General features: G+C 43.4%; 1 protein-coding gene across 5 annotated transcripts in view; it reads left to right on the forward strand.

Annotated features, from left to right (window-relative positions):
• The window catches only part of ANKRD6 (ankyrin repeat domain 6), a 245227-nt gene that overhangs the window by 120403 nt on the left and 100945 nt on the right, over positions 1–23879 (forward strand). The window contains exon 1 of one of the 5 annotated variants that reach the window (XM_066254266.1): positions 5107–5224. The exons of the other annotated variants lie outside the window; for them this stretch is intronic. The gene's annotated coding sequence lies outside the window, so the exon portion shown is untranslated. Of the gene's footprint in view, positions 1–5106; positions 5225–23879 lie in introns of those variants that run through there. 5 annotated transcript variants of the gene reach the window in all.

Consider the following 23879-nt stretch of genomic DNA (forward strand, 5'->3'; position numbering starts at 1 on the left):
GATAAGCCTGGACTTGAGAATGCAGCAGCCCAGCCCGGGAGGTGAGGCTGAGTGAAGGGGCCACTTTGGTAACATTGGGACTTTTATTCTAAAGGCAACCAGTATGTTGTGAAAGGTTTTAAGAGTAGAAGGGACATAACCATATTGATGTTTTTAAAAGAGCACTCTGGCCACCCTGAGAAGAAGCTAGAGAAGGTGAAACGAGCCTGGTTGGCAGGCTGTGCTCCTAATACAGGTGAGAGGAGAGAGATGAAGCTTTAGTTTGGGTCTCAGATGATGGGGGCTTGGACCAGGGTGGTCGCAGGAGGGCTGGAGAAAATGGGATGGATCAGATGTATTTAATTTTGTAAAAAATAATGTTGTTTTCTTATTCAATTACTTATATATATTTTTTTCATATAGAAAAATCTTGAAAAAATATATCAGCATAAAAAGGAAAATAAGGCAGCAATCTAATCTTATGGGGAGCAGCATTATTTATTTGGTATAAACCCTTTCGGTCCCTTTTATGCATTTAAAATAATATATTCATTTTTAATTAAAATTTATATACTGGGGTAGGCAAAAGTAGTTTTACAGTCATAATACAAATAAATAATACAGTAATTAGTAAATAATAATACAAGAATAAGTTAAATTGTTTTATGAACAGTTTAAACCTACTTTTGCCTATAAACCTACTTTTGCCTATACCATATTGTTTCACAGCCTATATATTGTATACATTGTTTTCTACCTTATACTTCTAATAGCATCTCTTTTAGCCTTCAGTGTAAGTTCTTTAGCCTGTGCGGATTATTGAAATACTTTAGTATCAATTTGTGCATTTCTCCAGAAAGAAGCCCCTATCAGTGTGTATAGATAGACCCAGGGCCTGTTTGCTGAGCCTGCCATTCATGGCCCTGAATGGAGTTAATTTCTGGACTGGAAGACTGTCTACATAATACGTTGGCTTCTGAGCCATAGAAGGCGGGACCCTGGGAGATGCTTTGTAGAAGCTCCAGTCACCAGAACTCTGTTGCAGGGCAGGCAGCCACTGGTGGGAGCCTCTCGAGGCTGTTGCTGGAGCTGGTGAGATGCTTAGGGAGCTCAGGTGCTTCTCTGAGTGGTCTAAGGAAAAGGGTGTCAGGGAATGAGAATGAACTGTCAGCTAGTTTCCTGCAAAGTGAGCTGAAGCAGCTATGCTCCCTCAAGACCTGCTGCAGGGGAGATTAAGAAATGAAACACTGGCCATGGCTGGTTGGCTCAGGGGTAGAGCATCTGCCCGGCATGGGGATATGCTGGGTTCGATTTTGGTCAGGGCACACAGGAGAAGTGACCATCTGCTTCTCCACCCTTCCCTCTCCCCCTTTTCTTTCTCTCTCTTTCTCTTTTCCGCTCTTGTAGCCATGGCTTGATTGATTTGAGCACATTGGCCCCAGATGCTGAGGATGGCTCCATGGAGCTCTGCCCCAGGTGCTAAAATAGCATGGTTGCGAGGATGGCCCCAAATGGGCAGAGCATCAACCCCAGATGGGTGTTGCTAGGTGGATCTTGGTTGGGGCACATGGAGGAATCTGTCTCTCTATCTCCCCTCCTCTCACTTGGGAAAAAAAAGAAATGAAATACTGGAAATAATATACAGGGTGGGACAAAAGTAAGTTTACAGTTGTGAGTATGGGAAACAGTTTATTCTTGTATTATTTGTTAATTATTGTGGTATTTTTCCATGCAAACAACTGTACATAACACTTGATTGTATGTGAGTACATTGTACTGACTGTATGTCATACTTTTCCATGACTGTCAGCACAGTAGTTCTGTTCACCAGCATCACAAACACACAGGTAATGTAGTGCACCGGGATGTTAGGAGGACTCTGATGTTGCTGTGTGATAGGAATTTTTCAGCTCCCCTTAAGGGACCACTTAAGGCAGCGGTTCTCAACCTGTGGGTCGCGACCCCGGCGGGGGTCGAACGACCAAAACACAGGGGTCACCTGAAGCCATCGGAAAATACATATTTATTATACAATACATTTTTTTTTTTTTTTTTTTTTTTTTTTTTTTACAGAGGCAGAGATAGACAGGGACAGACAGACAGGAATGGAGAGAGATGAGAAGCATCAATCATCAGTTTCTCATTGCGCATTGCGACTTCTTAGTTGTTCATTGATTGCTTTCTCACATGTGCCTTGACCGTGGGCCTTCAGCAGACCGAGTAACCCCTTGCTGGAGCCAGCGACCTTGGGTCCAAGCTGGTGAGCTCTTTGCTCAAGCCAGATGAGCCCGCGCTCAAGCTGGCGACCTCGGGGTCTCAAACCTGGGTCCTTCCACATCCCAGTCCGACGCTCTATCCACTGCGCCACCACCTGGTCAGGCTACAATACATTTTTAAATAAAATATGTATTTCCGGGGTCGCGACCCACAGGTTGAGAACTGCTGCCTTAAGGGACCACTGTCCTATGTGTCGTCCCTTGTTGACTAAAACATCATTATGCGGCACATGACTATTTTCACTTAATTAGCTGTGTTAACATGTGCCAAAGCATTGTACTTTGGGTCTTAGAAGAGGGCGTGTCAGGAGCGTGGCATGATCAGGCTGTCAGTTTTGCGTTAGACAAGATTCACATCTTCCCTTTTCTCTCTGAGAGGCTGTTTGCCGCTTTGCGTTGGTGAGCAGCTGACTTCGTCAGGGAGGCCAGGGGAAGGCCTCCTTTTGGTGAATGTAAAGAGGGAAAATCATGCAAAGGATGAAAAGAGAGGATGTTTTAAAAAGACTTTTTCTGTTATTGGACCAGCTTATGGGTTAAGGACCTTCAAGGGCTGTGTGGGAGATACATGCTTATTTTATCATAGAAATTGACAAAAACCAAGCATTGAGCTTTTTTTTTTTTTTTTTGGGCTCCACTCTGTGTCCCAAGGGGATAGTTTTCTTTATGTTTATCATCTCAGTAGTTTGTTCTTTCCTGCTCAGAGAAGAGCTTCCTTCTGAATCGAGTTCTTCATTTTCACCGTAAGTGACGTTGTGAAAGGGTTGCTGGCTTTGCGGTGTGCCGAGGCTGCCAGCCCCATTCTTCTGTGTGCTGTTTCCTTAGTGGCTGGTGAATAGAGTTTCGTTTATTCAGTCACCATCCACTTAGGATACTACTGTGCTAGGGGCTGAGCATAGAAATAAATATGTTGAAGTCACTGCCCTCAAGGAGTTCATTGAATGAATGAATCTTTTGTGGCTGAGTCAGTAATCTAATAGCAGAGAATGATCCTAATGCTAAATTCCCTTACATCTGGTGTCTAATAATGATGCATTCTGTTCTGCTACAGAACAGGCTTCTACAATGAAATTAGCTCATCGGCAATTGGGTGAAGGTGAATAATGGCAGTTTATTTATGCTTTTCACCTTATTAAGAGGAACCAAAACAGCATGAGTAGAATTATAATAACCTTCAGCAGGAAAGGAAAATGCCCTCAATGCTACTTTTGCACCCATAGGAGCCATCCTACTTTCTTCTAAGGAAATTTAAAACAAGTGCATTGCCCAGGGCTCCATAGAGACTTGCACCTCCATCCCTGAGGGCTCTACCTTGGCAGCAGGTATACTTCCTCTTCTGTCTTCTCTGTCACAGGGAAACCAGCATGTTCATCTTACTATTTGTGCACTTTTTATTATATATTTTTTCAATTAAGTGAGTGGAGGGGAGCTAGAGAGACAGACTCCCACATACGCCTTGACCGGGATCCACCTGGTGACCCCTGTTTGGGGCCGATGCTCTGCCCATCTTGGGCCATGCTTGCAACTGAGCTATTTTTAGTGCCTGAGGCAGAGAATCCACAGAGCCATCTCAGTGCCATGGGCCAATGTGCTTGAACCAATTGAGTTGTGGCTGCAGGAAGGGAAGAAGGGGGGAGGGGAGGGGAGGAGAAGCAGATGGTCACTTCTCCCGTGTTCCCTGACCAGCAATTGAACCTGGGACTTCCACACACTGGCTTGATGCTTAGTGTGTCAACGGCCAGGGCTGTTTTTGTGCACTATTAATATTTCCTGCAGCATCCTTTTGCTTCCGTGAGCTGCTGGCTTGATTCTAAAGAATAAATTGCATGTGTATGTGTGTGTGTTTGCGTGCACACTGTGGTTACCATAGGTTTGAGTGGTCTTGAGTGGTCTGCCCCATTCTTTATTTCCCATACGCCCTGGTGCTGATATTTGGGGAACCAGGATGAATAAACATCCTTGAACCAAGGAGGTGGGAGTTCTGAGCCTTCCGTTCCCTCTGTGGTTGGCAGTAAGACAAACTTGAGCAGAGCAAGGACACGGCCCGGTACAGAAGGTCACCAGAGTGGAAAGCCCCGGTGCCTAGCCATGGACAGAGCTGGGAAAACAAGGACCTTGTGTGCCCAGAGTGACCTTTCCTCCCCAAAACAAGGACCATGTGCCCCCCGGGTGACCTTTCCTCCCCAAAACAAGGACCATGTGGCCCCCAGGTGACCTTTCCTCCCCAAAACAAGGACCATGTGCCCCCAGGGTGACCTTTCCTCCCCAGCCTGTTGCTAAGTCTGGGGAAGGACAAACAAGGGGGCTGTAGAATAAATAGCCCTTAAGCATTTAAGCCCCCAGGACAGTGAGGTTCTGCCCAGCATCAAATACATCTAGGCCTCAGTGTGTTTCAGCTCCAGGCCCAGAGAAGCAGCAAAACACAAGTGACACCATGGGTGACATCAAGACCAGCTACTGTGACTAATGACACTCTGCCCTAGAGCCAAACAGTCAGTAGAGACCAGGACCCTGAAAGGACAAACCTGGAAGACTGGTGGATATTCAACTGGGATCCTCCCTCTGAACTCCAGATACATACCCTGAAGCCGGAGGACCCAGTGGAGGACCCAGAGCACAGAGCACACCTGCACTGTTCCCCACCCCCTGCCCCCAGGCATGTTTCTCTTGTCTCTTTCTTTCCCCTAAGCTCCAAGGGCCCTTCTTGTGCCTCTGTAACTTGTTTCCTGAGCCCATTTCTTCTACAATATACCTTTTCTACCTCTGTGACTTTCTTTTTTTTTCCTTTTTAAAAAATATTTTATTTATTGATTTTTTAGAGAGAGAAGAGTGAGAGAGACAGAGAGAGAGAGAGAAGGGGGAGGAGCAGGAAGCATCAACTCCCATATGTGCCTTGACCAGGCAAGCCCAAGGTTTCGAACCGGCGACCTCAGTGTTCCAGGTCGACGCTTTATCCCACTGCGCCACCACAGGTCAGGCCTCTGTGACTTTCTAAATAACCTTTCTCTTATAGTTTGAGTCCTGACTCTGAAATCTTTCTTAGAACTCAAGAACTAAGGTTGCTGAGCCAAGGTCCGGTCTGACTCCACTGGTCTAATACCTGGTGCCCTTATCTCTGCCAACACCTCCTTTCAGCCTTGCGCCAACACCTTTCGTCCAGGAGACCCCGAGAGAGAGAGTACCAGCCCCAGTAGTCCTGTTGTAGGCTCCTCACGTTGCAGCCCTGTGGCCCTCGCTGGAGAGTGGAACTGCTGGGAAATTTATGCCCTGTCTACCATTTCCTGAATTGCGCATGGGGCGAGGGCTTCTAAACCATCTTAGTGTCATATGGGGAGAGGGACTGAAGGGCTGCTTTGGAATCACTTTTTGTTTCCCCTGATGCTGTGGTGACCTTACGTGAGCAACAGCATGTTTCCCGTGGCAGCAGGGCTTAAGTCGCCTCGGTCACTTTCAGGGACAGACCCTGGGGTCCTTACTTTGTGCTGTGCCCAGACAGCAGCGGGGATCCAGTCACAGGGCTCCCACTCGGGGCCAGTCAAGGCCAGCAGGGAGGCCCAGGTTGGAGGCATAAGTAAAGAATGTGGCACACTTGGCCAGGGGGCTTGCTTTGAAAATGTTCCTAAGATAAATATATAATCTGGTTCTGGAAGGCTTACTTTTTTGGGGGTGGAGAGTTTCCAGGAACAGCCCACAGCCATATCTCCTGGCTCCACCATCGTCCTCCCTCCCAAGTCCTCACGCTGCACAGCGGCAGAGCTGGGAAAAACCACAGAGGTGGCTTTGAGGAGCAGGTCTATTTATTAAACTTCTACACTTGACTGTCAAGAGCTAAAAAGATGGTTGTATTTGTTTCACCACAAACATAAGCGAAATGCAATCATGGGAGTCCGTGGGATAACTTATTAACCTCAAATTGTAAGTGACGGATACCTGATTAGTCACTGTTTCCGTGTGTCCCAGAGAGCTGCGTCTGTGGAAAGGTGAGGTCACTTAGTGTGCCTGTGACCATGCATGCATGTCCCCAGTGGGTGGGGCAGTGTGCTCCTCTCTGGGAATTCAGCCAAAGATCTGGCCCATTTTTTTTCTTGGCTCCCATATTCACACTTATGTCATTGTTAGGCTGAGTAAAGGTGATAGAAGACTCATTAGAATGGAAGATATGGGTAAATAAATGTGTTCAAATTGAAGAACTGGCCTGACCTGTGGTGGCGCAGTGGATCAAACGTTGACCTGGAATGCTGAGGTTGCTGGTTCGAAACCCTGGGCTTGCTTGGTCAAGGCACATATGGGAGTTGATGCTTCCTGCTGCTCCCCCCGCTCCATTCTCTCTCTCTCTCTCTCTCTCTCTCTCTCTCTCTCTCTCTCCCCCCCCCCTAAAATGAATAAATAAAATCTTTTTAAAAAAATTGAAGAACCAATAAATCCATTGTACTAGCATGTCTTTTCTTTGAAGGAGAATAAGATATTGACATATAACTTGAGGATAAAAACTTCTCAATATTTCTTGGGTCCTTCTACTTCATCTTCTCCCCATCCTTATAGTCCAAGCTTCCAACACCTGCTCATGCTGCAGCAGCAATGGCCACACTGATGACCCTTGGCTCCGCCCCATCCCTCCACTCTTCCAGCTGCAGCATGGCAGACCACTTCAGAATCACAGAGCTGGTCTTGGGACTTGCTCTCAGTTGTCCTCCCAGGGGTCTCTGTCATATGCCCCATCATGTACCCCATATGCCTTTCTTGCCCTCACATCCCATGGCTTACCCACTGGGATCACTGGACCTTTGCTGGCTTCCACTCACACCACCACCTCCTCTCTCCTTACTCCCTGTATTGTTCAGGGTTCTCCAGAGAGACAGACCAATGGGGGGTGTGTGTGTGTGTGTGTGCGCGCGCGCGTGTGTGCAGAGAGAGAGAGAGAGAGTGAGAGAGAGAGGAGGTTTATTATGAGGAACTGTGTCACATGATTATGGAGGGTGCCAAGTCCAAATTCTTCAGGGTGGGACAGCTGGCTGAGACCCAGGAGAGCTGACATTTCAGTTCCAGTCTGAAGGTGGTTTGCTGGGGAGCCAGCAAGGCGTTGCAGATGAAGTCCAAAGGCAGTCTGCTGGGGAATCCTCTTGCTTTGGGTGCTCTGGGGAGGCTGGTCTTCTTGTTTTACTCAGGCCATCAGTTGATTTGACGAGGCTCACCCACATTACAGGGGCAATCTGCTTTACTCAAAGTTTGCTGATTAAAATGCTAATCTTATCCAAAAACGACCTCACAGAAAAATTCAGAATAACGTTTGAATAAATACCTGTGTACCCCGTGGTCCACCAAGGTGCCACATAAAATCAGCTGTAACACTCCACCTTTGCTTTTTGTCATCTGTCCACACTGACTCCTTCCGACTTTTCTAATGTGCTCCATAATTCTGGACTCTGGGCCTTGCTGTTTATTCTACCTGGAGTGCTTTTAATCTGGCCCATTCTTATCCATCCATCATGTGTCACTGCCATTCCACTTCCTTAGTGAGAGCTTCTCTCCTCTCCTGGGCTAGGTTTATTCCCTCAGATGTGTATTACTAAAGTGCACTAAACTGCCATCTAATATCACACTTAGAGTTACTTAGTTCCTTGCTGAGTGCTGGCCACCCGCACTAGACTTTAAACTCCGCCAGGGCAGGAAGCATATCTGTTTTGCTGTTATGTGTCTGGCACTTGCTAGCTGTTCAGAGATCACCTAGTGGATGAATGAATGAATGAATGAATGAATTGAAAGTGTATACTGTATTAAAAGCTACAAAGGCCCTGGCTGGTTGGCTCAGTGGTAGAGCGTCGGCCTGGTGTGTAGAAGTCCTGGGTTCGATTCCCGGCCAGGGCACACAGGAGAAGCACCCATTTGCTTCTCCACCCCTCTGCCGCGCTTTCCTCTCTGTCTCTCTCTTCCCCTCCCGCAGCCAAGGCTCCATTGGAGCAAAGATGGCCCAGGCGCTGGGGATGGCTCCTTGGCCTCTGCCCCAGGCGCTAGATTGGCTCTGGTCGCAACAGAGCGACGCCCCAGAGGGGCAGAGCGTCACCCCCTGGTGGGCGTGCCGGGTGGATCCCAGTCGGGCGCATGCGGGAGTCTGTCTGACTGTCTCTCCCAGGTTCTAGCTTCAGGAAAAAAAAAAAAAAAAAAAAAAGCTACAAAGCACAACACTCAACATAAAAACCTGTCAAATAAGTATTATTATTTTCACTTCTACAGAGTGAGGTCCACAGAGGTTAGATACTTGGCCAAAGTCATGTCACTAGTCGTATAGAATCCAAACTTCAAATAAAATCATAAATGTCATCACTAGTGCTTACAGCACCTAATAAGGGTTGGGCACTATTCTAATACATTTGATAACATACAAGCAACGCAATTTGGTAGGTAGTCCTGAAATGCCCCCGTGCTCCTGTTACTCTGGAGGATTACTTCTCTATGTCTCAGGAATCCGGACTCTGGAATTTGAGGGGACGCTAGTCGCCTCTTCACCCTGTGGTCTTTTCTGGACCATTTTTAGCTCTCTTCTTCTGCCCAAGTAAATAGGGGCACATTAGCAAGTCTGCTGGCCAAGGAGATATCTAATGAGGATCAGAATGCTGCTCTCCCCTTCTTGAAGGTCCCCGACTCTGTTCATAATTCCCCTTGCCTCCAGCCACCATGAATGTATGTGAAGAGATGCTTCTCTTCATGATCCCTGTACTGTCCAAAAAGCAGCCCCCTCTCCCCATCTTCCACTTGGATTGACCTAGTGGGGGTTGTGGAGTAAGCCAGGGTGGGGAAGGGTGTGTGTTGGGAGCGGGGTGGGGAGAATATCAGATAGTACCTGGTGCCAATAAAGAGTAAGATTTGATTTTTTGAAATGCGGCATATACATGTATATTTTGAGGCTATGTCTTCCCAGATGACTTGAAAATACATTTGCTCCAGACCTGTGGTGGCGCAGTGGATAGAGTGTTGATTTGGAACACTGAGGTTGCCGCTTAGTAACCTGGGCTTGCCCGATGAAGGCACATACGGGAGTTGATGCTTCCTGCTCCTCCCCCCTTTCTCACTCTCTCCTCTTTCTCTAAAAATGAATAAATAAAATCTAAAAAAAAAAAGCAAAAGAAAAAAAGAGAGAGCATATCTGCACTCCCAGAATATGAAGGTATTGTTAGTTGAAGGCCTATTCATTATGTTAAATAACAGACCGATGCCCTAGAAGAATTAATTCCCAGGATGATGAGGCAGCCCCCCCCCCGACCTATACCAAGTCACAATATTAATAATGCAGCCAAATGTGGCTCTGCTGTAAAAGAGTTTAATTTTCAAAGACAATTAGACAGTTTTATGGCTGACTTGAAGTATTTGTCTCTAACCACCGAGTTAATATCATGTTGTCCCACTGGGTTCTTGCTGACAGGACAGGTGAATTGTAGGAAGTACAAAGCTTTTCAATTAATTTATGATCCTGCTAGGTGTAAAGCCTATAATTATCTGTGGTTGTTGCTATTGCCAAGAAAAAAGAAAAGTTTGAAACCTGTTTTGTGGAAAAGTTCTTTTCTGAACTTGAAAAATAGCTTAAGTTAAAAAAGCAAAATGTTTATGTTTCCCCCTTCAGAGGAGAAAGTGGGAGAAATGATTTCTGGCTTATTCTGTTCCCTAACCAGTGATTTTTGTAAAGTACTTATTGGTGACTAGGATGATTGTTTAGAACAAACTTTTGATCTATTTTTACATTCTTTTTTTTTTTTTTTTTTTTTTTTTTTTCATTTTTCTGAAGCTGGAAACAGGGAGAGACAGTCAGACAGACTCCCGCATGCGCCCGACCAGGATCCACCCGGCACACCCACCATGGGGCGACGCTCTGCCCACCAGGAGGCGATGCTCTGCCCATCCTGGGCATCGCCATGTTGCGACCAGAGCCACTCTAGCACCTGGGGCAGAGGCCAAGGAGCCAACCCCAGCGCCCGGGCCATCTTTGCTCCAATGGAGCCTTGGCTGCGGGAGGGGAAGAGAGAGACAGAGAGGAAAGCGCGGCGGAGGAGTGGAGAAGCAAATGGGCGCTTCTCCTGTGTGCCCTGGCCGGGAATCGAACCCGGGTCCTCCGCACACTAGGCCGATGCTCTACCGCTGAGCCAACCGGCCAGGGCCTATTTTTACATTCTTAATTAGACATTTCACACCCAGTTCACTCATTCCTTCATTCATTCATTCAACAAATATCTGTAAGTGGTACTGGGTCCAGGGACTGTCCCAAGCTTGGAGATAGAGTGGTGGACATGGAGGAGACTCCTGTGGGATGGGGGTGACTGGATGCAAACAATACACAAGTAAATAGATTAACAAACAGGGCAATTCAAATGGTGTTTAGAAAACAGAAATCAGTAACGGGATAGTGTGGACCTTGGGGAAGGAGGCAGCGGGTCCATTCAGACCTGCTAAAAACACGGACATGGTCTGAGGGCACCAAAGCCCGAGAAATAGAGGTTCTTTAATCCCATCCCTCCTACCTGATTTTGCGAGGTGGTGCAGCACACTTGGCTGGTGGAAACAGAAGGTTTTGCAAGATCCTGGCAAATCATCAGCAGGACTCTTTGGACTCCTCGTTCAGCTAAGTAGAGCATATAGCTTCTTTGGGGAAAAGAGAAGCAAGCATTGGAAGTCTTAAACAAGAGTGAGGTTCCCTGATCGCTGCCTTAATCAAATTCATTAAAACTCAATATATATTTAAAACCTTTTCTTTTAATTAAATTAATTTTAGTGTAAGTAATATTTGAATTCCTTCATGATGTCTAAAAGCGCTTTGATTTAGGAGATGGGGAGAATTGTGCCCCCCTAATGTAAATCTTTGGCTTTCATTAAGTGTGTGTACATAGGAAATCCCAAGTGTCTGTGGTATAAATAGGGTAACATTTCTAAAAATTAGCCATGCTGGGGGGAGGAAATACTAGGTTTGAAAAACTGTACTGCCTAGGCTCTTTGTGTGTTTCTCCAGCCATTGTGTTTTGACAGCTGAGACAATGAGATTAGAACAAAACAGGCACTTCACACACACACACACACACACACACGCGCGCGCGCGCGCACAAGTGAGTGCAGAGAGATCAATGCAAAACTATGAGTTTGTGCTTTTGGTTTCACGGATAAAAATGGACTGTGATGCATGCACAGTTGTTTGGCCGAACTCCTGCCCTGTGTCAGGGCTGAGCACTCGGGTTCCAGTTTTTGCTTCTTCGGGAAGCTCTGCAGAGGAACCCCTGGCAGCAGTCACCAGTAACTGAGGTCCCTGCTCGACAGGTTGCATGGAGGTCCAATTTCAGTAAAAATTGCATTAATCCTGAAGGAATATTGTAGAACTGGGCTCGTACTTCTTGCTTGGAGTCAGAGAGCCAGCCTCACCCCACAGTTCAGAGCAGATGCCCTGGGATTTGACAGCTGGGTTCACATCCCGACCCGAACACTTCCTCGCTGTGCGATTCCGTGGCCTGACCACTCTCTCCTTTATGAAATGTGATAGGGCCAGCTCCTTGTGTTGTCAAGAGAAGTAAAAGGAGACCCTCCCACGACGCATGACCCAGGGTAAAAAGCTTAGTAAACGTTAGCTTTCTTATCATTCCCACCATCATGGTTACTGGGTTCCGCCTGGCATCCAGGTGAGAGGCTGCATTTGCCCTTTTGTATTCTCCCAGCTGCCCTTCTGTGTAAAGCAGCACGAGAGCTACATCCCTGGGAACGGAGGAGCTCCTGGGCGGAAAGTGTGTGCTGCTGTGAACAAGACTCTTGAGGCCGCACGGCTCTCCGTCTCCGAGTGGGGGAATGTGCTCTCGGTCACAGGCTGCTGGTTGTCCTCTGTGTGGCCTTGGTGTGCAGAAAAAGACATGTCTTGGAATCTTTTAAGGAATGTAGCTGATCTAATGGGAGTTGTCTCTCCAAAGGCTTCTCTGTCAGTCTAACTGGAATGCGTGTGTATGTATGTTTGTATAAAATGTGTCAGAGCTGTGGGTCTTCTGTGAACCCACCACTGTACTAACCATTACCTGTGGCCGGGAAAATTTGCAAATATGTCCTACTATATTTTTTAAATGTCATAAAATATCAATAATTCATAGTAGCTTTTTAAATGTATAGTAGGGTATTTTCTCAATCATTTAAAAACATTTATTATGAAACATTTCAAACACATACAGAAGTAGAAAGAATAGCACAGTGGACCTTGTGGGCCTCAGCTTCACCGATTTTCAGAGCATGGACAATTTTATTTCGTCTACACCTCTCTCCCCTGTCCCAGGTCACTGTGTGCAAATCCTGGGTAATAGGTCATTTCATCTGTGAATAGTTCAGTTTGTATCTCTAAATATACCCTTCTGGAAAAAAAAATCCCACCACAATATCTTTCTTATAACAATCACATTTCAATATTATAAAGTATTCAGTAATTATTCACATTTTTATGATGGACACATAAATTTTTAAGTTTAACTGGTATTCAAAGAAGGTCATATACAGCAATTGACTGATAAGTCGCTTACCGTATTTTTTGCTCCATAAGACGCACCTGACCATAAGACACACCTAGGGTTTTTTTTTTTTTTTTTTTTTTTTTTTTTTTTCTTTTTTCTTTTTTCTGAAGCTGGAAACAGGGAGAGACAGTCAGACAGACTCCCGCATGCGCCCGACCGGGATCCACCCGGCACGCCCACCAGGGGCCACGCTCTGCCCCCCAGGGGGCGATGCTCTGCCCATCCTGGGCGTCGCCATATTGCGACCAGAGCCACTCTAGCGCCTGAGGCAGAGGCCACAGAGCCATGCCCAGCGCCCGGGCCATCTTTGCTCCAATGGAGCCTTGGCTGCGGGAGGGGAAGAGAGAGACAGAGAGGAAAGCGCGGCGGAGGGGTGGAGAAGCAAACGGGCGCTTCTCCTATGTGCCCTGGCCGGGAATCGAACCCGGGTCCTCCGCACGCTACACACCTAGGGTTTTAAGGAGGAAAACCAAAAAAATATTCTGAACCAAATGCTGTGTTAAAATATTTAATAAAATACCATAGTTTTCACTTCATAAGATGTGCGGGCATTTTCCCCTCCACTTTTTTTGGGGGGGAAAGTGCATCTTATGGAGCCAAAAATACGGTAAGTCTCAATCTCTAGGTTTCTCCTCCATCTCCTTTTTCCTGCAGGTTTTTTCTTTTTGTTGTTGAAGAAATCAGGTCATTGGTCTGATAGAACACTGCTTCTCAAAGTGTGGTCTAGTGCTGGTTTGTGACAAGTACGAAGTCAATGTTTAGAAACTATTATAACAGACACTGCTGTAACATCGAGGCATATGAATATTATCAGCAACTGTGGTTCGGACTTAGTTTTGTGTATGAAGATGCTAGGAAAGCATTCTAGAGTAATTAGAAAATTGTGTCAGAATGTAAATAAACATGCTGTTTCCTTCATCAAGAATGTCTTGCTATGAAAAAATATCATCAGAATGAAACATTAGGCTTAGTGAGATGTGAAAAGTTATGACTATACATCAGAGCTAATCTGTTAAATTTGAGATTATTCTCTGTATGTGATAAGTGGAAGCTGATCATAAATAATAGGTTTGACATACTGAAATATGATGGTTATGAGAGAAGTTCTGTCCAATATAGGAACTCCTGTGTTCCTCAAGATAAGAAGCCAGTTTGGTTCCAGCTTTTAAAAAATGTAATGGTATTATGCTAAGGGAAATTAGTCAGACAGAGGAAGACAAATACTATCTGATTTCACTTATATGCAGAATCTAAAGAACAAAATAAACAGACACACAAAACAGAAACTCATAGATACAGAGTACATTTTGATGGGTGCCAGATGGGAGGGGTGTTGAGGGACTGGGTGAAAAACGTGAAGGGATTAAGTACTACAAATTTCCAGTTATAAAAAAAATTCACAGGGATGTAAAGTACAGCATAGGTAATATAGTCAATAATATTGTAATAACGATGTATGGGGTCAGATGGGTAATTGACTTATTTGGGTGATTGCTTTGAAAGTTATATAAATGTCCAACCATCATGCTATCCACCTGAAAGGAATATAATATTGTAATTGAAATATTAAATAAATAAAAATATGAATTTAGGCCCTGGCCGATTGGCTCAGCGGTAGAGCGTCGGCCTAGCGTGCGGAGGACCCGGGTTCGATTCCCGGCCAGGGCACACAGGAGAAGTGCCCATTTGCTTCTCCACCCCTCCGCCGCGCTTTCCTCTCTGTCTCTCTCTTCCCCTCCCGCAGCCAAGGCTCCATTGGAGCAAAGATGGCCCGGGCGCTGGGGATGGCTCTGTGGCCTCTGCCTCAGGCGCTAGAGTGGCTCTGGTCGCAATATGGCGACGCCCAGGATGGGCAGAGCATCCCCCCTGGTGGGCAGAGCGTCGCCCCTGGTGGGCGTGCCGGGTGGGTCCCGGTCGGGCGCATGCGGGAGTCTGTCTGACTGTCTCTCCCTGTTTCCAGCTTCAGAAAAATGGAAAAAAAAAATATATGAATTTATCTAGTATCTTTGGTATTATAATGATCTTAATACTTTCATGCAAAGAAGAAAGGCAATATTTTTGTTTTAGCAAGAGAGACAGATAGGGACAGACAGACAGGAAGGGAGAGAGATGAGAAGCATCAATTCTTCATTGTGGTACCTTAGTTATTAATTTATTGCTTTCACATATGTTCCTTGACAGGCTCTAACCAAGCCAGTGACCCCTTGCTCAAGCCAGTGACCTTGGGCTTCAAGCCAGAGACCTTTGGGCTCAAGCCAGGGACCATGGAGTCGTGTCTATGATCCTACCCTCAAGCCGAATGAGTCTGCACTCAAGCCAGTGACCTTGGGGTTTTAAACCTAGATCCTCTGCATCCCAGACTGATGCTCTATCCACTACGCTACTGCCTGGTCAGGTGAAAACAACATGTTTTTAATGGCAATTAAGATCAAAGGGGGAAGATGCTTGGAAGAACAGAATTTCAGTTGATTGTTATGACATATTTCATAATTGATAGCCAATATCAATGAAGAGTATCCACTTGTGAATGTGGTACATATATAACAAGGGATCACCAAACACCTTTTGAATTTGATCAAACATTTTAAATTTAATTGTCCTTGTAAAGATTTATGTAGGGGAAATGCATAAATCCAGAAATTAATTTCATTCATTGAAAGATTATTTAACTTTACAAGATAAATGACTAGAATTGGCTACTGTAGAGTGAAGATGTTGTATTTTGAAAATACAACATCTGTGGTCTCATTTTGGATAGAAGTTAAAAAGTTAATATCTTGAGCTTGTTAAATTTACTTTAATTCCTATAAGCATACCTCTGTGAAACTTTACTATGATTGTTATTAAAATAAACATTGAGACCCTGGTCAGTGGTTCAGTGGATAACATCAGCCCGGTGTATGGATGTCCTGGTCAGGACACACAGAAGCAGCCACCATCTGCACCTCCACTTCTCCCTCTTCCTCTTTTCTCTCTTTTCCCCTCCTGCAGCCAATAGCTCATTTGGTTGGAGCATTAGCCTCAGGTGCTAAAAATAGCTTGGTACTTGAGCATTAGCCCCAGATGGGGTTACTGGGTAGATCCTGGTTGGGGCACATGCAGGAGTCTATCTCACTACCTCACCTTCTCTCACTTGAAACAAACAAACAAACAAAACATTGAAACAGTTCATATTACTATTTCCAAACAAGTAATGTTCTTAATCCAATTTAGGTCAAATTGGTTAAGGGGCTTGATGCAAGCTGAGTTTTCACATTAAAACTTTAGTGATAAACATAATGTTCATTCAAAATGTGTCTTAAGCATTTATTATAGGGTATTGCTTTATAACTTTATTTAGCTGCCACGGCAGAATGACAAAGTTTGAATGTAATAGCCATTTTCTATTATTACCTATCCACATTTTAAAAAATATTTTGTATAGCATTAGTAATTCTTTTATTTCTCATTTTTTTAAATTTATATATATTGGTACCTGGTACCACTTTTCTAGTGGTTTCTGGTCATAGAGAAATTGCTCTCACCTACTATTTAATAAATATCTACTTTGCGCAAAGCTCTGTGAAGGCAAATAAGGGATAAATCAAAGTAGGATATGGTTCTTTAATCTTGAGAATTTTTTGTGTGTTTGTCACTGTTTGCATCATTTCTGACATCTGAAATTATTTAAGATCATCAATACAGTGTGTCCGTAAAGTCATGGTGCACTTTTGACCAGTCACAGGAAAGCAACAAAAGGCAATAGAAATGTGAAATCTGCACCAAATAAAAGGAAAACTCTCCCAGTTTCATACCTATTCAGTGCAGTTCGATGTGGGCTCACGCACAGATTTTTTAGGGCTCCTTAGGTAGCTTCACCTTGTTCACCATATATAAGTGAAATCATATGATATTTGTCTTTCTCTGCCTGGTTTACTTCACTAGCATAATAATCTCCAGGTCCATCCATGCTGTTGCAAAAGGTAAGATTTTCTTCTTTTTCACGGCCATTGTGTATATGTACCAAGCTTTTTAATCCACTGGTCCACTGACAGACCCATGGAATGTTTCCAGATCTTGGCTATTGTAAACAATGCTGCCATAAACATGGAGGTGTATGTCTTCTTTTAAATTGGTGTTTTAGGATTCTTAGGATTTATTCCTAAAAGTGGGATAGCTGGGTCAAAAGGCAGTTCTATTTTGAAGTTGTTGAGGAAATGCCCTACTCTTTTCCACATGGCTGCACCAGTCTGCATTCCCACCAGCAGTGCAGGAGGGTTCCCTTTTCTCCACACCCTCAACCAGCACTTGTTGCGTGTTGATTTGTTAATGAGCATCATTCTGACAGGTGTGAGGTGGTATCTCATTGTGGTTTTAATTTGCATTTCTGTGATGATTAGTGATGTTGAACATTTTTTATATGCCTATTGGCCATCTGTATGTCCTCTTTGGAGAAGTGTCTCTTCAGTTCCTTTGCCCATTTTCTAATTAAGTTTTTTACTTTTCTTATGTTGACTTTTAGAAACTCTTTATAAATTTTGGTTATTAATGCCTTATCAAATGTATTGGCGATATGTTCTCCCATTGTGTGGGTTGTCTTTTTATTTTGTTAATGGTCTTTTGCTTTGCAATAGATTTTTAGTTTGATACAGTTCCATTTCTTTTTTTTTTTTTTTTTTTTTTTTAAATTTATTTTTATTTTATTTATTCATTTTAGAAAGGAGAGAGAGAGAGAGAGAAAGAGAGAGAGAGAGAGATGGGGGGAGGAGCAGGAAGCATCAACTCCCATATGTGCCTTGACCAGGCAAGCCCAGGGTTTCGAACCGGCGACCTCAGCATTTCCAGGTCGACGCTTTATCCACTGCGCCACCACAGGTCAGGCAGTTCCATTTCTTTATTTTGTCCTTTATTTCACTTGACTGTGGAGAGATATCTGCAAAAATATGGCTACTAGAGATATTGGAAAGGTTACCTGTCCAGTTTTCCCAACACCATTTATTAAAGAGACTGTCTTTACTCCACTATATGCTCTTACTTCCTTTGTCAAATATCAATTGACCATAAAGGCATTGGTTTATTTCTGGGTTCTCTGCTCTGTTCCACTAATCTGTATGCCTGATCTTATGTCAGTACCAAGCGCTTTTGATTATAGTGGCCTTTCAGTATAACTTAATATCAGGAAGTGTGATACCTCCCACTTTATTTTTCCTTTTCAAAAGTGCTGAGGCTGTTCAGGTTCTTTTTGGGTTCCAAATAAATTTTTAGAATATTGGTTCTAGATCTTTGAAGTATGCCATTGGTATTTTAATAGGGATTGCATTGAATCTATAGATTGCTTTAGGTAGTATAGACATTTTAATGATGTTTATTTTTCCTATCTGTAAACACGGTATATGCTTCCACTTGTTTGTATCTCCCTTGATTTCTTTTTTTAATTTTTTATAATTTTATGAGTACAAGTCTTTTACCTCCTTGGTTAAATTTACTCCTAGGTACTTTATTTGTTTATTGTTGTCATAGTGAATGGGATTGTTTCCTTAATTTCTCCCAGAAAGTTTATTGTTGGTGTATAAAAATGTGACTGATTTTTTCATATTAATTTTATATCCTGCCACTTTGCTGAATTTATTTATCAGGTCTAGTAGTTTTTTTACTGCAATTTTAGGGTTTTCTATGTATAGTATCATGTCATCAGCAAATAATGACAGTTTTACTTCTTCTTTTCCAGTTTAGATGCCTTTCATTTCTTCTTTTTGTCTGATTGCTGTGGCTAGGACTTCCAGAACTATGTTGAATAAGAGTGGTGAAAGGGGGCACCCCTGTCTTGTTCCTGGTCTTAAAGGGATTGCTTTTAATGTTTGCCCATTGCATATGATGTTGGCTGTTGGTTTGTCATATTTGGTCTTTATTATGTTCCCTGTATTTCAGCTTTGCTCAGAGTTTTGATCATAAATGGGTACTGCATTTTTATCAAATGACTTTTCTGCATCTATTGATATAATCATGAGATTTTTATCCTTCATTTTGTTTATGTGATGAATCACATTTATTGATTTGCAAATATTGTACCATCTTTGCCTCCCTGTATAATAAGTTCCACTTGATCATGATTTATGGTCTTTTTAATGTATTGCTGGATCTGGTTTGCTAATATTTTGTTGAGAATTTTAGCATCTATGTTCATCAGGAATACTGACCTGCAGTTTTCTTTCTTTGTAGTGTCTTTACCTGATTTTTGAATGAGGATAATGTTTGCCTCATAAAATGAGCTTGGAAGTCTTCCTTCCTCTTGAATTTTTTGGAATAGCTTGAGAAGGATAGGTGTTAGTTCTTTGAATGTTTGTAAAATTTGCCTTGGAAGCCATCTGGTCCAACTTTTGTTGGTGGGAGTTTTTTGCTAACTTACACTCACTTTTGGGAGCAGGGCAGCCCTTTCCACGTCCCTGCCCTTCCTACCAGTCTAGATGTGGCTTCTTCTGTGATCCTTGGTTATTGACTACTCATCATTTAGCCCAAAGTTGATTTTTCAAGATGATTGTTCTTAAATTTAGTCGTAATCCAATTTGGTCCAGGAAGGTGGCAATTCTAACATCCACCTACTCCATCGCCATCTTGTAATCTCCTCTATTCTGATTTTATTGAGTGTTTTAAACATAAAGTGATGTTGTATCTTTCGAATGCCTTTTCTGCATCTATTGATAAGATATGATTCTTGTTCTTTGTTTTGTTGTGTATATTATGTTGTTCAATTTCCATATGTTGAACCATGCTTGTGTTCCTGAAATGAGTCCCACTTGATCATGATGTGTTTGTTTTTTTGTATGACAGAGACATAGAGATAGACACAGAGAGGGACAGATAGGGACAGACACATAGGAAGGGAGATAGATGAGTAGCATCAATTCTTCATTGCAGCATCTTAGTTATTCATTGATTGCTTTCTCATATGTGCCTTGACAGGGGGCTCTAATCCAGCCAGTGACCCCTTGCTCAAGGCAGTGACTTTGGGATTCAAGCCAAAAACCTTTGGGCTCAAGCCAGTAACCAGGGAGTCATGTCTATGATCCCACACTCAAGCCAGTGACCCCATGCTAAAGTCGGATGTGCCCATGCTCAAACCGACAACCCTGGAGTTTCAAACCTGTGTCCTCTGCGTCCCAATCTGACATTCTATCCATTGCACCACCACCTGGTCAGGCGTGATGTATTATTTATTAAATATGTTGTTGTATTCAATTTGCTAGTATTTTGTTTAGGATTTTTCCATCTGTATTCATTAGGAATGTTGGTCTATAGTTTTCTTTTTTGTGTTGTCCTTGCCAGGTTTTGGTATGAGGATTATGTTGGCCTCATAAAATGTGTTAAGGGAGTGTTGCTGCTTCTATTTTTTGGAAGACTTTGAGGATAGGTAGCAAATCTTTTTTGAATGTTTTGTAGAATTCACTAGTGTAGCCATCTGGTCCTGGAATTTTGTTTTTTGGGAGGTTTTGGATAGTTGTTTCTATTTCCTCCCTGGTTATAGGGCTATTTAGGGTTTCCACTTCTTTATGACTCTGTCCAGGAAGATTGTGTTGTTCTTGGAATTTATTAATTTCCTCTAGGTTGTTGAATCTGGTGGCATATAATCTTTCATAGTATTCTATTATAATCCTTTGTATATCTATGATGTCTGTAGTATTTCTTCTCTTTCATTTTGGGTTTTGTTTGTATGAGTCCTTCCTCTTTTTCTTTAGTGAGTCTAGCCATTGGTTTGTCGATTTTATTGCACTTTTCAAAGAACCAGTTCTTTGTTCTATTAATTTTGTCTATATATTTTTTTCTCTACTTCATTTATTTCTGCTCTAATTTTTACTAATTTGTTTCTTCTGTTGACTTTGGGTTGTATTTGTTCTTCTTTTTCTAGTTCCTTAAGATGTGAAGTTAGGTTGTTTAGTTGGGATCTCTCTTGTTTCTCGATATAAGCTTGCAATGATATAAACTTCCCTCTTATTACTGCTTCTGCTGCATCCCAGAAATTTTTTTTTATAAATTTTATTTATTCATTTTAGAGAGAGGAGACAGAGAGAGAGAGAAGGGAGGGAGGAGCAGAAAGCATCAACTCCCATATGTGCCTTGACCAGGGAAGCCCAGGGTTTCGAACCAGCCACCTCAGTGTTCCAGGTTGATGCTTTTACCCACTGCACCACCGCAGGTCAGACCCATCCCAGAAATTTTGATATGTCTGTTATCATTTTCACGTGTCTATATATCTTTTGACCTCTGTTTTTATTTCTTCTTTGACTCTGGCAGTTTTTAGTATTCTGTTGTTTAATTTTCCTAATTTTGTGGGTTTCTTGACTTCCTTTTAGCAGTTGAATTCTAATTTCAAAGTCTTATGGTCAGATAATATGCTTGGAATAGTTTCAGTCTTCCCTAATTTGTTGATGTTAATTAGTGGCTCAATGTATGGTCTATCTTTGAGAATGTTCTTTGCACATTGGAAAAGAATGTATAATCTGTTGTTCTTGGATGAAATGTCCTCTAAACTTCTATTATGCCCATTTGGTCCAGTGTATTACTTAAGGCTGATATTTCTTTTTTTTTTATTTTTTATTTTTTATTTTTTTTTCATTTTTCTGAAGCTGGAAACAGGGAGAGACAGTCAGACAGACTCCCGCATGCGCCCGACTGGGATCCACCCGGCACGCCCACCAGGGGCAACTCTCTGCCCACCAGAGGGCGATGCTCTGCCCATCCTGGGCATCGCCATGTTGCGACCAGAGCCACTCTAGCGCCTGAGGCAGAGGCCACAGAACCATGCCCAGCGCCCGGGTCATCTTTGCTCCAATGGAGCCTTGGCTGCGGGAGGGGAAGAGAGAGACAGAGAGGAAAGCATGGCGGAGGGGTGGAGAAGCAAATGGGCGCTTCTCCTGTGTGCCCTGGCCAGGAATCGAACCCGGGTCCTCCGCACGCTAGGCCGACGCTCTACCGCTGAGCCAACCGGCCAGGGCAAGGCTGATATTTCTTTATTGATTTTCTGTTTGGATGATCTCTCTAAAGATGTCAATGATGTGTTGAGATCTCTAAGTATGATTCTGGTTTTTTTTTCTGCTTCTATTTTTAAAACAGTTAGTAGATATCTTATATATCATATTTTGGCGATCCCTTTGGTGTATATATATTAAGAAGTGTTATGTCTTCTTGATACAATATCCCCTTTATCATTATGAAATGTCCATTTTGTTTCTGGTTACCTTTGTTCTCTTGAAATCAGTGTTGTCAGATATGAGTATGGCTACATCTGCTTTTCTTTGGATATTATTTGCTTGAAGAATGATTTTCCAACCTTTCATTTTGAATCTACTTTTGTCCCTGCAGCTTAGATGTGTCTCTTAAAGGCAGCATATGATTGAGTTTTACTTCTTTTTTTTTTTTTTTTTTTCATTTTTCTGAAGCTGGAAACGGGGAGAGACAGTCAGACAGACTCCCGCATGCGCCCGACCGGGATCCACCCAGCACGCCCACCAGGGGCGACGCTCTGCCCACCAGGGGGCGATGCTCTGCCCATCCTGGGCGTCGCCATGTTGCGACCAGAGCCACTCTAGTGCCTGGGGCAGAGGCTAAGGAGCCATCCCCAGCGCCCGGGCCATCTTTGCTCCAATGGAGCCTTGGCTGCAGAAGGGGAAGAGAGAGACAGAGAGGAAAGCGCGGCGGTGGGGTGGAGAAGCAAATGGGCGCTTCTCCTGTGTGCCTTGGCCGGAATCGAACCCGGGTCCTCCGCACGCTAGGCCGACGCTCTACCACTGAGCCAACCGGCCAGGGCCGAGTTTTACTTTTTGATCTGATCTGCTACTCTGTACCTCTTTATTAGTAAGTTCAGTCCATTTACATTTAGAGTAATTATTGACACTTGAGAATTTCCTATAGTCATTTATGTTTTGTTTTCTGGTAGCTCTGTCTTATTTGGTTCTTCGCTTTTGTATTTCTGTCAGTTGTTTTTGTTTGGTGGTATTCCATATTTCTTTCCCCTGTTTCTACTTCTTTTTATCAGAGAGAGAGAGAGAGAGAGAGAGAGAGGGAGAGAGAGAGAGGATAGATGGGGACAGACAGACAGGAACGGAGATGAGAAGCATCAATCGTTAGTTTTTGAACATGCAAGGTGCACATTGTGACACCTTGGTTGTTCATTAATTGCTTTCTCATATGTGCCTTGACCGCGGGCCTTCAGCAGACTGAGTAACCCCTTGCTCAAGCCAGTGACCTTGGGTCCAAGCTGGAAAGCTTTTGCTCAAACCAGATGAGCCTGCGCTCAAGCTGGCGACCTCAGGGTCTCGAACCTGGGTCCTCGGCATCCCAGTCTGACGCTCTATCCACTGCGCCAACACCTGGTCAGGCTCCTGTTTCTACTTTTTTAAGTTGTGTATTTTAGTAGTGGCTTTTTTGTAGGTGGTTACAAAAAAAAAAAAATTTTTTTTCTTAAGTTATTAAGAGAAAAATATTCATATGTACAAGAGTTCTTTGTCTCGTGAGTGCTTCTGCACTCCATCCTCCTTTGCTACTTCAGATCTTTATCCTTTCCCCTTTTATATTATTATTGTCACAGATTATCCTTGTTTTTATTGTGACCTTGTTGGAGCTTTTGTTTGTAGTTTTGATTTGTTTTGTTCTTTATGTAGGGTTGAATAACCCCCTTGAATATTTCCTGCAGTGGGGGTTTTCTGGTGATAAATTCCCTCAGGTTCTGTATGTCTTCAAAAGTTGAACTCTTTATTATATGAACATGCAGGAGTATTGCAGGGTCCTCTCCTAAGGAGACCTAGCCTCTTCTCAGCCTGAAGCTTGTGAATCACAGCAACTGATACCAGCCCTCAGCTTTCTAGCTCCCTCTTTCTCTATTTTGTACAAGTAACACCCTAGTCATTTGTCCACCAATCTTGCCCATGGCTGATCAGCCATTGTCATAGATTTCTAGTAGTCAAAACACCCTTTTTGCCACTCTGATCTTGCTGTCAGTTTTGGTATTTACATCCATCTAGCTTCTGACGGTTCATTGTCACCACTTGACGTGCTATTTTGGAATCCTGTCACCTCCCAGTAATTCAAAAGAACCCAATACCACAGCATTATTTCTTTTCTTTTTTAATGTTTTTTT

Source organism: Saccopteryx bilineata, chromosome 1, assembly GCF_036850765.1.
Source record: "Saccopteryx bilineata isolate mSacBil1 chromosome 1, mSacBil1_pri_phased_curated, whole genome shotgun sequence".
Lineage (NCBI taxonomy): Eukaryota > Metazoa > Chordata > Mammalia > Chiroptera > Emballonuridae > Saccopteryx > Saccopteryx bilineata.